At 58.4% G+C, this 13074-nt stretch overlaps 1 protein-coding gene across 1 annotated transcript in view; it reads left to right on the top strand.

Annotated features, from left to right (window-relative positions):
* DLGAP2 (DLG associated protein 2) overlaps positions 1 to 13074 on the top strand; it is a 337349-nt gene that overhangs the window by 158783 nt on the left and 165492 nt on the right. Inside the window, exon 2 of the mRNA XM_013063663.2 lies at positions 5828 to 5893. The gene's annotated coding sequence lies outside the window, so the exon portion shown is untranslated. The remainder of the gene's footprint in view (positions 1 to 5827; positions 5894 to 13074) is intronic.

Raw genomic sequence — 13074 nt, 5'->3', positions numbered from 1 at the left:
CAAAAAGGAACAGGACAGTCCTGGAGAGAGGCCGCCCCTGAGGGAAGACTCAGGATCAGCTGGGCACCACATAGGGGCCAGGAGTGGTCTTTGGGGAACCTCATCAGGGTGGTGAAGCTACGTTTAACAGCAAATCTTCCCCTTCTGTCCCCTTCGGAGTAAAGCCTGCTGTCCCCACGGTCAAAGGAGGCGACTGTCCTCTTCAGACAGAGCTGCGGCTGGCCCCTTGTCCTGCTGCTACCGGCCGCCGCCGCCTGTGCCCTTCAGCCCCGGGCTTGTGCAGGACGGCAGAGGGCGCCGAGGCCCACAGCCCCCCTCACGCGCTTCCCACCTCCGCGCTGCTTTCCAGTTTGGGGTTCTGTGTCGGTTGCATTTGGGAATGAGATTGTCCCTCTGAAGGCTTGTGCTCCGACGTGCAGTGCGGACGTCGGGGTTCCGGAGGGGTCGGGGCTGGCCGCTTCCCTGCTCAGTTGGGAGGGACGTGCCCCCCCTTCCTGCTACCACGGAAGCGCCAGGTTCACCGACCCTTAACTGGCGCGCCCTCGCGGCTGCCGGGAGCAGGAAGCGGGCGCAGTCCCGGCTCGGCGGGCTGCACCGGCCACTTCAGTTCCTTGTTTTCCTTTCCGCTGGGAAATCCCGTATTTTCTTACGAGCAATGTCCCTGTCCCTATACAAGTAGTGGCTTTCCTTCGACCTACAATGTTGAAGCCTTTCCTGTTTCTGTCATTTCCAGGCTGGTGTGATCGGAAACAAACCACCTCCACCAGGAGGCGGGATTAGTACCCGTACGTGGGAGGGTTTAAACACGTGGAGTGGAAACAGGGCTTCATAGGTCAGATGCTTATGAAACACGGGTCCCTCTACGCTGATGCCTGCAGACAGAGGCCGCCATCCATGGCCAGCAAGAGCCCAGCCCCGCAGGATCAGAAGTGCGGCTTCACAGGAACCTGTCCTCATGTGACCTCAGACATGCGACGGACCCTCCCCAGGCCATCAGGCCCCCTCCCCGCCTCACCACAGTGATCAGGGCAATCAAGTGAGCACTGGGAGCCGGGACTGTGCGAGTGCGCCCTCAGTTACTGGACATAGCCCCTCTCCCCGCCATGTCTCCATAATAACAGGTCATGGAGACCCACAGAGGGTTGTGCGCTCCCAGCCGTGGCTGGTCCTGGCCCCCATCCCTACTTTCCAAGATTGATCTGCCACCAAGTCCCGCGAAGCGTGTGCAGTGGGAGAGAGAAGATATCCAGACATGGACACCAGTGGTGGCTTGCCCTGAGCGGTCAGGGCCTCAGCCCTCCAGGCCACTCTTGCAGTGAGCCAGCGGCCCCAGAAGTTGGCTTACTCTCTTGTTGTGGACCCAGCTCGGCCGCTGCCCCCAAATCCATCCCCTTGGTCATGGAACCGGCCATGGCCAGGAGCAAGGAACCGTCCTAGAGAAGCTGAGCACCCCCGGGAGGAGGTGGGGAGTTGCCCTATGCACTGAGCAAACCAAACCCTGTGCAGTGCCTGTGCTGACATCTGGTATTTGGCTCTGACCCCTTGGGGTCATGTCTCTGTGGGGGACCCTAGCTCCGCACAGCAGCCACACCGTGCTGGGTGCCCATGCTTCTCCACAGAGCAGGTCACGCCTCCTCCCAACTTCCAGGACCAGCGGTTTGCCTGTGACACCCTGTGCACGTTTGTGCCCCAGAAGGGCCACCTCTGGGCACGTGGAGTGTCTTCAGTGTCCACAAGCGGACGTTATGATTCACTGTCCAAGTCTGACTCAGTGAATTGAGCTGGTCTCAGACATTACGTAGCCCCACTGCATGCTGGGAGAGCACATGCCAGGCCCTGGGGCCACAGGACCCCCTGTGGGACCCCAGGCATCCTCTCAGAGCCAAGGTGGGCCTGCTGTGCTGACGGGGAGGAAGAGCACAGGGTCACAGCACACACTGCAGAAGGTCACGCGGCCTCACACTGTCCTCCTGAGATGGGAGCCTGCTTCCCAGAGAGACCTCGGGGGCGGCCGGGTGGCTCAGACGGCTGAGCGTCCAGCTCTTTGTTCTGGCTCCGGTAGTGATCTCAGGGCCATGGGATCGAGTCCCGTACGGGGCTCCCTGCTCAGCCTGGAGTCGGCCTGAGATTCTCCCCCCTCCCCTGCTGCTCACATGCAGGCTCTCTCTTTCTCTACTCGTGCTCTCTTGAACTAATTAAATAATTCATTAATTAAGAATAAGAGGGGCGCCTGGGTGGCTCCGTTGGTGAAGCCTCTGCCTTCAGATCCGTCATGATCTCAGGGTCTTGGGATCGAGCCCCACATCAGGCTCCCTGCTCAGAGGGAGCCTGCTTCTTTCTCTACCCTTGGGCCTGGCTCGCGATCTCTCTTTCTCTTTCTCTCTCTCTCTCGTATGAATAAGTCTTAGATAGACAGACAGAGCGATAGACGGACTGACAGAAGCGAAATGTCCACTGACTTCCACAAACACTGGATTTCTTCTTGAAGTTCATCTACCTGGGGCTCCTCGGCCCGTCTGTCCCTCCCCCACCCCAGATCATTTCTCTGGTCTCTTTTGCCCCTTCATCAGTGGGTTTTACCTCATTCCAAGTAGAGTCCAAGACGAGGACTTCCTCTTGAGGAAGGTCGGAGCGGAGTCTCCTCCGAGCAAGACACGATCGTGGCAGAGCGTGGCGCACCGGTGGATGACGGAGGAAGCGGCCGGCCCGGCTGCCTGTGACGGCCGTCCTCAGCTCGTGTTGAGGGAGGGAGCGGGGCAGTGAACTGCCTGGCACCCCCGCAGGTGATCTCGGCCCCTTCCTAGACCCCTGGGGTGTGGGCGGGAGTCCGCCCGCAATGGCAGAGGCCGTAGAGGACGTGCCCGTGGCCGCTGGGGCTCCTTGGGCCACTGCCTGGTATGTCTGCCACTCAGCTCAGACACATGCAAGCAGGAGTGCGATTACACAAGCCTCTGAAGGCTGACGGATGCTCTTCCCCAAAGCGCACAGCAGCAGTGCTGGGTCACACGTCAGAGGACACCGATGTCATTGGGCTTTGGTACAGAAGACAAACAGCTTGAGGGGTGGGCTCAGTTGGAGGGGATGTGAGTGTCCAGCCCCCAGCCGGGGCCCCTTCAGGGACCATGAGAGCGAAGACCAAAGTCATCAGATGCGTTTCCGTGCATTGTAGAGGGTTTCCGAGATGCTCGGGTAGATGGCACGTTTCTGTTTCTGCTCGGAAAACGTGAGGCAGTGTGAGCGTGCGGTCCGGCGAAGGCGTGCCTGGCTTCCCAGCCCTGACTCATCTGGCACCTCATTCTGCCCTGTTTCGGCCCCTCCTGGCTGTGGGGGGCATCGGCGTGGGGGGTGGGACCTTGAGACGCTGGGTCGGGGCGGCTCCCTGGCCGCAGGTTCCGAAGGTCGGGTGCAGAGCCTGTCACCACACCCACGCACACTGGCTGCTCCTGGGACACTTGTCTGTGGGCCTCGGTGGGGCAGAGCTCGGCTCCTGTGCACTGACGGGGAAGAGAGGTGGTGGACGGCACTAGCATGCGTCGGGGCAGGTTTCAGGGGGTGCCGCATCAGTGGGGCAGTCGGGGGGCAGGTCTGATGGCCCCCCCGGGGGGCGGGCAGGACATCTGGGTGAGGTACCGGGCGGGGGCAAGGGGTACACACTGCAGGACCCCGGTGACGCTGACACACCACCAGGCAGGGTGGGGTGGGGCGGGGCCGGGACAGCTAGTGACACCCACAGGCACTCCCGCCGCCGCTGGACCTGCTGCCCTTACCCTCGGCCCATTGTCTGTTTTTTCCTTTTTCAGCTGTGACGGTTTTGCTTAGTTGCGTTGCTTCTGGGCCTCATTTTATCTCGGTCTGTCTGACAAGGGGCAGGAACAGAGGCAGAGCACACAGTCATTCCCACCCGTCAGACTCAGGACCGACCTTCAGTCCGACTCCCGCGCCAGCCGGGGAGGAGTGTTCTCGAAATAGTGCGATGGGTCCCCGGTCCCGCTGCAGGGCAATTACACAGCGGAGCTCGCACTCTGAGCGCACAGCTTTGTGGGCACATGCAAGCATCCGGTGCACGGCCTCCATGTGCCCGGCGCACGCGTGTGTGTCTGTATGTCTGTGTGTGTGTCTGTGTGGGGGCTGACCTGTTGTACCTGTGGTGTCAACAAGCAGTGCCACGTGAATGTGCCCTTCGCTTGCCCTGTCTGTGCCGTGTGTGTGTCTAAGGAGAACACGGTCTGAAGTGGAAGGTCGGCTGTGTGGGTTTATTCTGCTAAAGCCACACTGCCCCAACTAACACAGGCTGCTTTCAAGCTGGTCACACGCACCACGGGACCGCAGTCCCCATGGCAACTATATTTAATTAGAACTCCCATCATACTGCATTGTATTTCCAAACACATGAAAACATAGCCGTCTCTGCTTTCACATGCTACCGGACGTGGTCGTCTGACTGGCCAGCGCTGGACGAGACCACTCGTTAGCAGGGAGACGCAGCCCCAAAGGGTGCAAAGCTGCTGTTAGCCAAGCAGAAAGGGGGTGTGGTCAGTCACACCAAGTAATTTGCGTGGGCCGTTGTCACATACTAGCCCGGTCCAGCGCTTCATTATTGCTGTGTCACAGTTTCATATGTGTAACTTTGAAAAGCATTGGCTGGAGGTCCCCTAGAATGAGACTGTGCCACGGATCTGCATGAGAGCCCGGCTAGCCGCTCCCACAGCCGGCCTTTCTTACCCTCCGTACGGTGACCGGGAATGCCGGTCCGCTGCTTGGATGGCGAGAGCCTGTGCGGCTCTGACCGCAGTGCCCCGGAATGACGCCATTTGCAGACTACAGTGTGGCTAACTGCATTTATGGTGACTAGTGGGATGCAAATGTGGAATATTTGCCTCAAAATTCATTCATGAGTATTGAAAGCCTGCATAAACACACGTGGAAAACTGCATTATGGAATACTTACCACGGTGGGGACATAAGTATTACACACGTCCTGTGTTTCCACTAGAGTTCCCACCTGAAGCTGCTGTCTCCTTGGGGACACCAGCTGTCTCCACCTCTCCCTCCTAATTGCTGTGAGGTTGGGGACCCCAGGGCTGCACCAGTGGTTCCCAGAGCAGCCAGCAGAGGCGGGCAGGGACTGCCAGGCTCCTCCATCCCAGCTCCTTGGGGGACAGTCAGTGAAGAACGCAGCTCTCTGTGTCTCTCTGGCCTCTGGCGGCCCTCTGGAGAGGACAGGGCCTTGCCAGATGACCCCCCAAGGCCCCACGATGACGCTTCTGTAAGAAGGTCGGGTCTGCGTTTGTGAGGTGTGCAAGCGAGTGAGTGAGGTCAGTGCTAGTGACCTCAACCTGAAGTGTTCTCCCAACGGAAGGACATGAAATTCACGTTTGGGAAGAACCTGACCTAAGATTAACTGATAATGAAGCATTAATGCGGCAACTGTAGGCTTTGAATATGGATGAAGGCGACCTCAGTCTAGAACTTTCTTAACGAGAGGAAGTGTTGTCCTGGGCAGGGCAGTGTTCATGGGGTATTCTGGGAGCAGGGAGCAGCCATGTGACACAGAACGCGGCCAGCTCTGCAGACGAGTTCTCATAAATCTGCGTAGAGCTCAGACTGGCCGTGGGTTGTTGGTTGTTGGTTAAACCCGAGCTAGAGCTAAGAACCACGGATGCGCTGCCTGAGTTGGTGCCCACATGTGGCTCTGAGCCGTGGCCTTTGAGCAATTGTGAGGAGCCTCTGGTGTTGGGGCATCCGGGTAAAGAGTGTTGGAGACGCACTGAGCAAACGGCCGTCTGCCCTGAACGCACTGAAGAATGACTCTGTTTCTCTCTTGCAGAGGAAGAGGGCGGGGACCTGGTCCAGCCCGGCATCAGCTTCCCGGGGCCGGCAGAGGACGATCTAGGTAGAGTACACACCTCAGCCCTGGGGGTGCCCCGGGTCCAGCGCCTCTCTGCACCCCAGAAATGGTCGAAGCATGAGTGTGGCTTCGGTGTGCCCTAATTTAAAGAGCTGGATGAGATGTGTGAGTGTTGTAAGTAACGTGGAGTGTGTGGAGAAGCCATGGGTGAGAACATTCTTGCTGCAGATCACGGCAGACCAACTGCTAAGACAGCTAATCATTACGAATAATGATTAAAGCAGGCAGTGCCATAATTGGTATGCGGGTAAGATGGGGGATCTGTCCCTTGCTCCTTCATGGATGAACCCCCCCGACTCTACCCAAGGAGGGAAGATGTCTTCACTCCTGGTTCTCCACATGGCTCCTCATGGACACAGACCACTGATTGCTGTGGGCAAGCCCGGCACGCGCCAGGCTGTGGGTGCCATGGGCGGGGGGACTCCGAGTCACTGTCCTAGCGCACTTCCCTAGGTAGGGTCTGGGCCAGTTTCACTCTTACACCGTCACAGACACAACAAAGCTAGTGCCATCTTGATCCCTTGGCCATGACCCCTTGACGTGGATAACATGTGAAAAGGGGCCAGTGTCTCTGTAAGACACGTGAGCTGTTGAATTCATTCACTGTCCAACGGCGACTGAGAAAACACCCCCACCGTGGCTCGGGCTCTTTGCTCCCCACCCGCCACGATGGTCGCCAGCCTGAAAGCTCGCCGGCTCCTCTCCCAGGTCACCGACGACCCTGAGCTGTCACAGTGCTTGGGACCGAATTACGGACCAACAGGCTGATTCCTGTTTGAACTTGAATTTTTCTGTATTGATTTCCGCCCTGTAGCCAATGAATCCGTTGCCCATTTGATCGTCTTCGAGAACAATATTGTTAGTGGAGGGAGTCCATTTGTACAAAGCTGTGATGCCTTTTAAAGAGAAGAAGAGGGGGAGAAAAGCTTTCTTTTCAATAAACTATGAACGTGGGTGTCGTTCTCGAAGAATAGTAGGACGTTCCACGGGCAACGGAGCTCCACGTAGGCTTCTCACCTGCCGTCCTACAGAGGCCTTGCTCCTCTCTCAGAAACATGCAAACGAAGTCATCTTCCCTCCTCACGGGAAAGTCAGCTTCCTCGCTGGAATCTTGTTCCCCTCCGGGGACAGTCACTAGCGAGCAGGTGTCCAGCAGCGCCCGGGGAGGGCATGGTTTGACTTTGTTTCCCTGGGACTTAGTCATTCACCCGCATCCCGCAGGTGCACGGTTCTGATGTCATGATTGTGTCTGTGGTGCCTGGTCTTCCCTGCGACTGTCTCTCAGAATGGGGGAGCCCTCCCAAAACACAAGGGGTGCACATCCCCAACCTGTGTTTCAGGGGCCTGCGGGGGTTTGAGGCTGACCCCTCCGTGGTGCGGCACATCCCAGGGAGAGCCCGTCAGCTCCGGGGGAGACGGACGCTCTTTCTCAGCTTGCTTGCAGCACACTGGGCGTAGTTGCTCAGGGGTCGGCACCACGGACGGGCACAGATGACCGAGTGGTGGCACAAAAGGAACACGAGGTCACGGGGATCACACCGGAAACATGGGGATCACGGGGATCACACCGGAAACACGAGGTCACGGGGATCACACCGGAAACACAGGTCCCCCTGTGTTCCTATGCCGAGTCCCGGACCCAGAGTTTCGGTGTGTGCCATAGTCACGTGATCTGAGCGTGAATGGGAGGGTCCGGGGTGGAGGGTGTGCACATCTCTCTGGTGGTGTCGTGGACCCACAGCCGGAGTTGGCGCCTGCACGGGGCCACTTGTCGGGCTGTGTTCCCAGAGAGGGTGTCCGTGCAGGGGGTGGGGGACAGGCTGGAGTGCACAGGAAGTATTCTTTGTGTTTGGTAAGATAGACACAACCTAAAATTCACCATTGAGGCCATTTTTAAGTGTATATTCCGGGGCATGGGGTCCATTCACCTCATTGGGTAACTGTCACCGCCTCCCCCCAGGACTCGCCCTCTTCCCCAGCAGACCCCGAGCACCCAGGTGCCGGTAGCTCCCCTCCCTCAGCACGGTGACCAGCACCCTATGCTCTGCTTCCCTGAGCCTGTCTCGGGCTCCTGTTCCGACTGGGCTCCTGCGGGACTGGTCCTGTCGTGACTGGCTTCTCTCACTCAGGTCACGTCCCCAGGGTTCACCCCCGTTGCAGCAAATGACAGAAGCTCCTTCCTTCCCACGGCTGTGTGACAGTCCACCGTACGGACTGCCCACGTCTAGTGCAGCCGTTGCTCTGTCCTGACACTTGTCTCACTGGCCCTCCACTCCTGTGGCCGTGCCGCTGGGTGTACAAAAGCCCTTCGAGACCTTGCTCTCATCTCGGGAGATGCTCCCCGGAGCAGCCGAATCACATGGAAAGGCTAATCCCAGCTCTGTGTGGAGGAGCCTCGTACTGTCTAGGAACAGAAGCATTTGGTGAGGTGTTTCTACAGTCTGGTCACGAGGGGGCGGGGATTCCAAGAATGTCAAGGGACAGCCAGATTCTGGAGGCTTTGGTCCAAAAGAATGAAGAGGTTTGGGGACCGGTGGCCATAGTGAGCTCCCACACACATTCAGCTCCCCCGCGAGGAGGGGAACAGGCAGGTGCAGGACATGGCAGGAAGGCGTGGTCTGACCCCAGGCAGGGGTCCCCGGGTCAGGGAGGGGCACATGGGTCCAGCGATCATTTTTAGCTCACTGACCAGGACACCAGGTCTCAGCCGCGGTTGTCCCCAGCCAGTGCCACCAGCGAAGTGTTAGAAATACTGAGACCTGCTTCTTGTGTCTCCACGTTCTGATGTGAGGCTGCCTGTAGCGTTCCCTGCGTGTGCACCCCGCGTGCACCACCAGGGAGACTGGGGGGTGAACGGGAGCTGGGATGGGGGGTGGGCGGCAGGAGAGACAGGGTCTGTGTGATGCTCCCAGGGCTACAATAATGAGAGTCTGGAGGAAACACCGCGTTCCGGACTTGGTTTTGTTTTGTGTGTGGAATCCGCCCATGTCCTCCTCTGTGAACTGAGGGGCTGAGCTGGATGGGGTTATGGGCCCTTCTGCCCTAAATGAGCGGCGCTCCGATTGCCCTGCGCCAAGTCCTGGGGCAGACGCTCCGTGGGGCCCTTGGTCCTGTGGTCGTGGAGGTGCTGTGGTCGTCCTGTCCGAGTGCAGGAGCATGTTCCGTGGCCCGTGCAGGCTGTGTCCATCCACACGACCGCCCGGCCACGTTTGCTCTGCTCCCTTCAGATCTCCCATCTTTTTCTCCCCAGTGGGCCTCAGTCTCTCAGAGCACTGAGGACAGGCGAGCGGCACCGGCTCAGGGACAGAGAACTCAGGGAGGAATTCTGTGCTCCGGCTGCGACCCATCACGGGCGTCGTTAGGGTGCGAGTGCAGCGGCTCCCATATCATCAGGTGCGAAATCACTGTGTGAGGAGGAAAGTAGGAGGATAAAGAAGGTTTGTAGGCAATTAATCTCAAGTCGGTGATGGAAGTGAATTAATTTAGCTCATTTACGAAGGCTACAATAGAAGAGAAAAAATCCAGTTTTTGCAGGGGAACGTGGGAGGGAGGACCTTCGGAACCTTAGGACACGGAAACTAAATTGCTCCGCCGGCCGTGCTGTGACCGGCCCCCGTCGGAGTCATTCTGCCTACGGAAGCCTCTTCCGGGCTCTCAGGCTGTTTTGAATCGGCTGCCAAGAGTCAGCAGTTCGCCAGCATTTCTGAGCACTGCAGTGCGCACCCGATTTCGCAAAGTCGAACTTGTCCGAAGGGCAAGTTACAGGACAGAAGGAGAGTCGGACGTACCGCGGGAGGCGCAGCCTGAGAACGTGAGCAAACTACGCATATTGTGAAAGGCGCTCGGACGCTAGAGTCACGGCGCCCGTGACACACAGAGCCTTGGGGGCCGGCCCGTGTGGGTGTCCTCATCCCACGGCACCCCCGGCGCCGGCGGGTCTGCGCAGCAAAGCCCCCGGCTCACAGGCGCTCTCGCTTCAGAGGCTGATGCGTGCCATCCTGGCCGTCTTGCAGACATGCAGCGTTGTAACCCGTCCACGCCTACTCCCTTAAGGTAAACTCCAGGAAGTTTCCAGGAACCATGGAAACGGCGCCACGTTTCCGTCCAGATGGCTACAGCGTGTTCATTGCTGCACCCAGAGCTTCTGGAGCCCTCCCTCCGTCCTCCCCATGCGCCCAGGATGCTTGGGTTCCCCCCCCCCCGCCACCCGGGGGAACCCGGAGGCCCCAGGGGCTGCCCTGCTCCCCAGTACTTACGTCCCATGTGCGGAAGAGCTGGAAAAGGTTCCATGTCCGTGAAAGGAGCACCCCAGAAGAGGAATCCGATGTGACCGTGTCATGTTGTCACTATTGCTCTGCAAAGAAATCAAAATTAGTTTTAAAGTTACTAATATTATTAGGATATTAGGAATCTGACTCTAAATTTCTGGAATGCCGTTCCTAGCTTTCCCCCTAAGTATCCATTTCTAACTTGCACTGTTTCTGAGTTTGGTGGCTGTGACGTGGATTCTCGTACCTTTTCCCTGGGTGGGCTCCTTCTCCAAACACGGACCGTTGGTTGGCTCCTGCCTGCCTCCATGCCTGCACGCCGTTGTCCTCGTCAGCCGGACAGATGACTGGGCTGGTGGCTTGTGAACAGTGGGTTCGTCTCTCACGGCTCTGGAGGCTGAGGTCTGAGATCGAGGTGCTCGCGATTTGCTGTCTGGTGAGGCTCCTTCCTGGGCTCCCGGGTGCTTGCACGGCGGGAAGTGGGGGCTCTCTGTCGCCTCCCTGACGCCTCCTCACACCATCACCTTGGACGTAGGCTCCCACCTATAACTTGGAGGGGACACAGACATTCAGATCATAGCAGCCTTCGTTCAAGTGACACTAGTTCTTCTGCTGTGTGGGACATACCCACGGAGCGACCAGCGGGCTCCCCGACTCAGCAAGCTCCATGAGGCAGGGGCGCGAAGGAGGAGCTCACAGGCCAACGTGCTGTGCGGACGGGAAAACCAGCACAGCGGGAGAGCGGGGATGGGTTCTGAAGATCGCGGACAGAAACCGGATCCGGGCAGACCAAGGCACCAGGGACCGCGGGGACGGGCGGGGACGAGCGGGGTCAGGCTCAGGGCCAGACAGACGACACAGCAGCCCGCGGGATGGCCCACCTGGCACGGGGCACGGCGTCGGCCTGCCGCGCTCCTGGCCCTGACCTGGTGTTCTGACAGCTGCCCACGGCGCGTACGGCCCGCGAGTGTGCGTGCAGGGCATCAGAGAGCTCACATCCGGAGTGGGACGCGGCTGTACGGTGTGTGTCCGCCGCGCCCTGTGGAGGCCCGCAGGGCTCCGCACTCGGGTGCACGGCTCTGCGGGGAGGCCACTGGCTCCAAGCACCCCGGTGTCTGCAGAGACGCCACACACGTCCTCCAGGCCCCCGGGGGTGACCGTGAAGACGCTTTCTGCACCTGCCGTCAGGTGGGAGCCTCCATTGCAGACCGTCCCCCAGCCTCGCACTGAAATCGAGGGTTTCTGTAAAAAATGTATATATACACAAAAAGCAAGAAGGTATGAAATTCATAAGATTCTTGGCTTTGAAATCATTAAAACAAAATCCTCAGAGCACTCACCAGAAAGCTGGACGAGCTCCTGAATAAAAGAATCCAAACATGGGGCCAGTGGTGGCAGTTACACTGAGCCAGGCTTTGGCCTTGTGGGGCCGGCAGGACTCGTGGTGGCTCTGAGGGGCTGGGGGGCGAGGGGGGAAACGGGGCTCGGGGCACAGAGGGTCGTGCGGTGAGGGGGCCAGCCGCAGGACCGACACAGACCAGGGAGCAGAGCAGCGGCCTCAGGGCGAGCAGAGCCCCACGCTCCCCGCAGGGGCGTCGCTGCTGGAGACCCAGCCAGACGCATGGCGTCTCCTCCAGCTCCTCGTGAGGAGTCTAGACACCCCTCCGCCCCGACCCCGGCCTCCCAGAGCCCTTGGCACCACTCAGCGTGCCTGCCCACAGGAAATCCGTGAGCAAGCAAGCCAGTTCTGGATGTGTATTTGCACGCACATGTGCACACACGCACAGACTTGCAAATTCAAGCACCAAGCCTTTCGTCCGCCGTTCAGAGCTCTGCCTTTTGAAGTGACACTTTCCCAGGCTGGCACCTTCTAAAATCAGGTGTGATGGTTTTGCAGTAGGTGACGTGGCCTTGGGTGGAAACGGATCAGGAGGGAAGCAGACAAGAGCAGACCAGGAGGCAGACGTGCTGTTTAGTACGGAAGACGCGGCCCGTCGCATTGACCTTTTCCTAATTCAGGAGATTTTATTTCCTGTTTCTGCTCCTCTACACGGACTTGACACTGATTTCTAAACTGCAACAGCAGGTCACACTGAAGGGCTGTGAACTGAAGTCTACCAGCAATTTTTAAGTGAAAAAGAATAGAAAGAACAGGAGCACATCAAATGTGTAGAAGGGGAAACAGAGTGCGTCTCACGGAACGAGGGCAGACAGCGTTGGGGAGACGGCGTCGTGTGCGTTGCGTGTGCGTGTGCGTGAGGTTCCGGCTCTGAATGCGTTTTGTTTTCTGGAACGTCATCCAACAGTTCAGAAGCCACTGCGAGATTGTCTTGCAGAAGCTGAGGTGGTAGAAAGAGAGAAAATTTCTTTTGCGTTGCGTGCGGTGTTTGGGAATGAGGAGGGGCTGTGGGGGCGTGGGGGGGCCTGCATAGGGTCACCCGCTGCCCATCATGACGGCTGCCCTCCTGATGACCCCAGTGCCCACTCGGAGACCGGAGCAAGCCCCCTAATTTCCCCATGACTTTGATTCCTTAAGTACTTACTTTTTTTTTTTTATTTTAAAGAAAAGGGTCGGTTAATAAAACTACTTCCTACCTCATACACAGGATTACGAAGTCGATTAGATCTGATGGTGTAAGACCTTAGCAAGGTTTGCCACAGTGAGTGGTCGACAGATGCTCACTGTTACCACAGTTCGGGCTCCTGGACGTCCCTTGCAAGCAAACTGAGCCAAGGGCCAGAGACCGTTTCAGAGACCCGCGGGAATGGCAGTGTAGAGCCCATGTGCGGGGAAGCTGGCCGTGGGGTGCCCTGGCTTTCCTCCCTGTCATACAGGAACGTGACTGCCGTGACCACTAAATTCATGTGCAAATCTCAGTCCCAGGAAACAGAGAACTG

This window comes from Mustela putorius, unplaced genomic scaffold (genome assembly GCF_011764305.1).
Source record: "Mustela putorius furo isolate JIRA1106 unplaced genomic scaffold, ASM1176430v1.1 tig00000905_pilon_pilon_pilon, whole genome shotgun sequence".
NCBI lineage: Eukaryota > Metazoa > Chordata > Mammalia > Carnivora > Mustelidae > Mustela > Mustela putorius.
The sequence above is the reverse complement of the archived record's forward strand: the minus strand, read 5'-3'. Positions and strand labels throughout refer to the sequence as shown.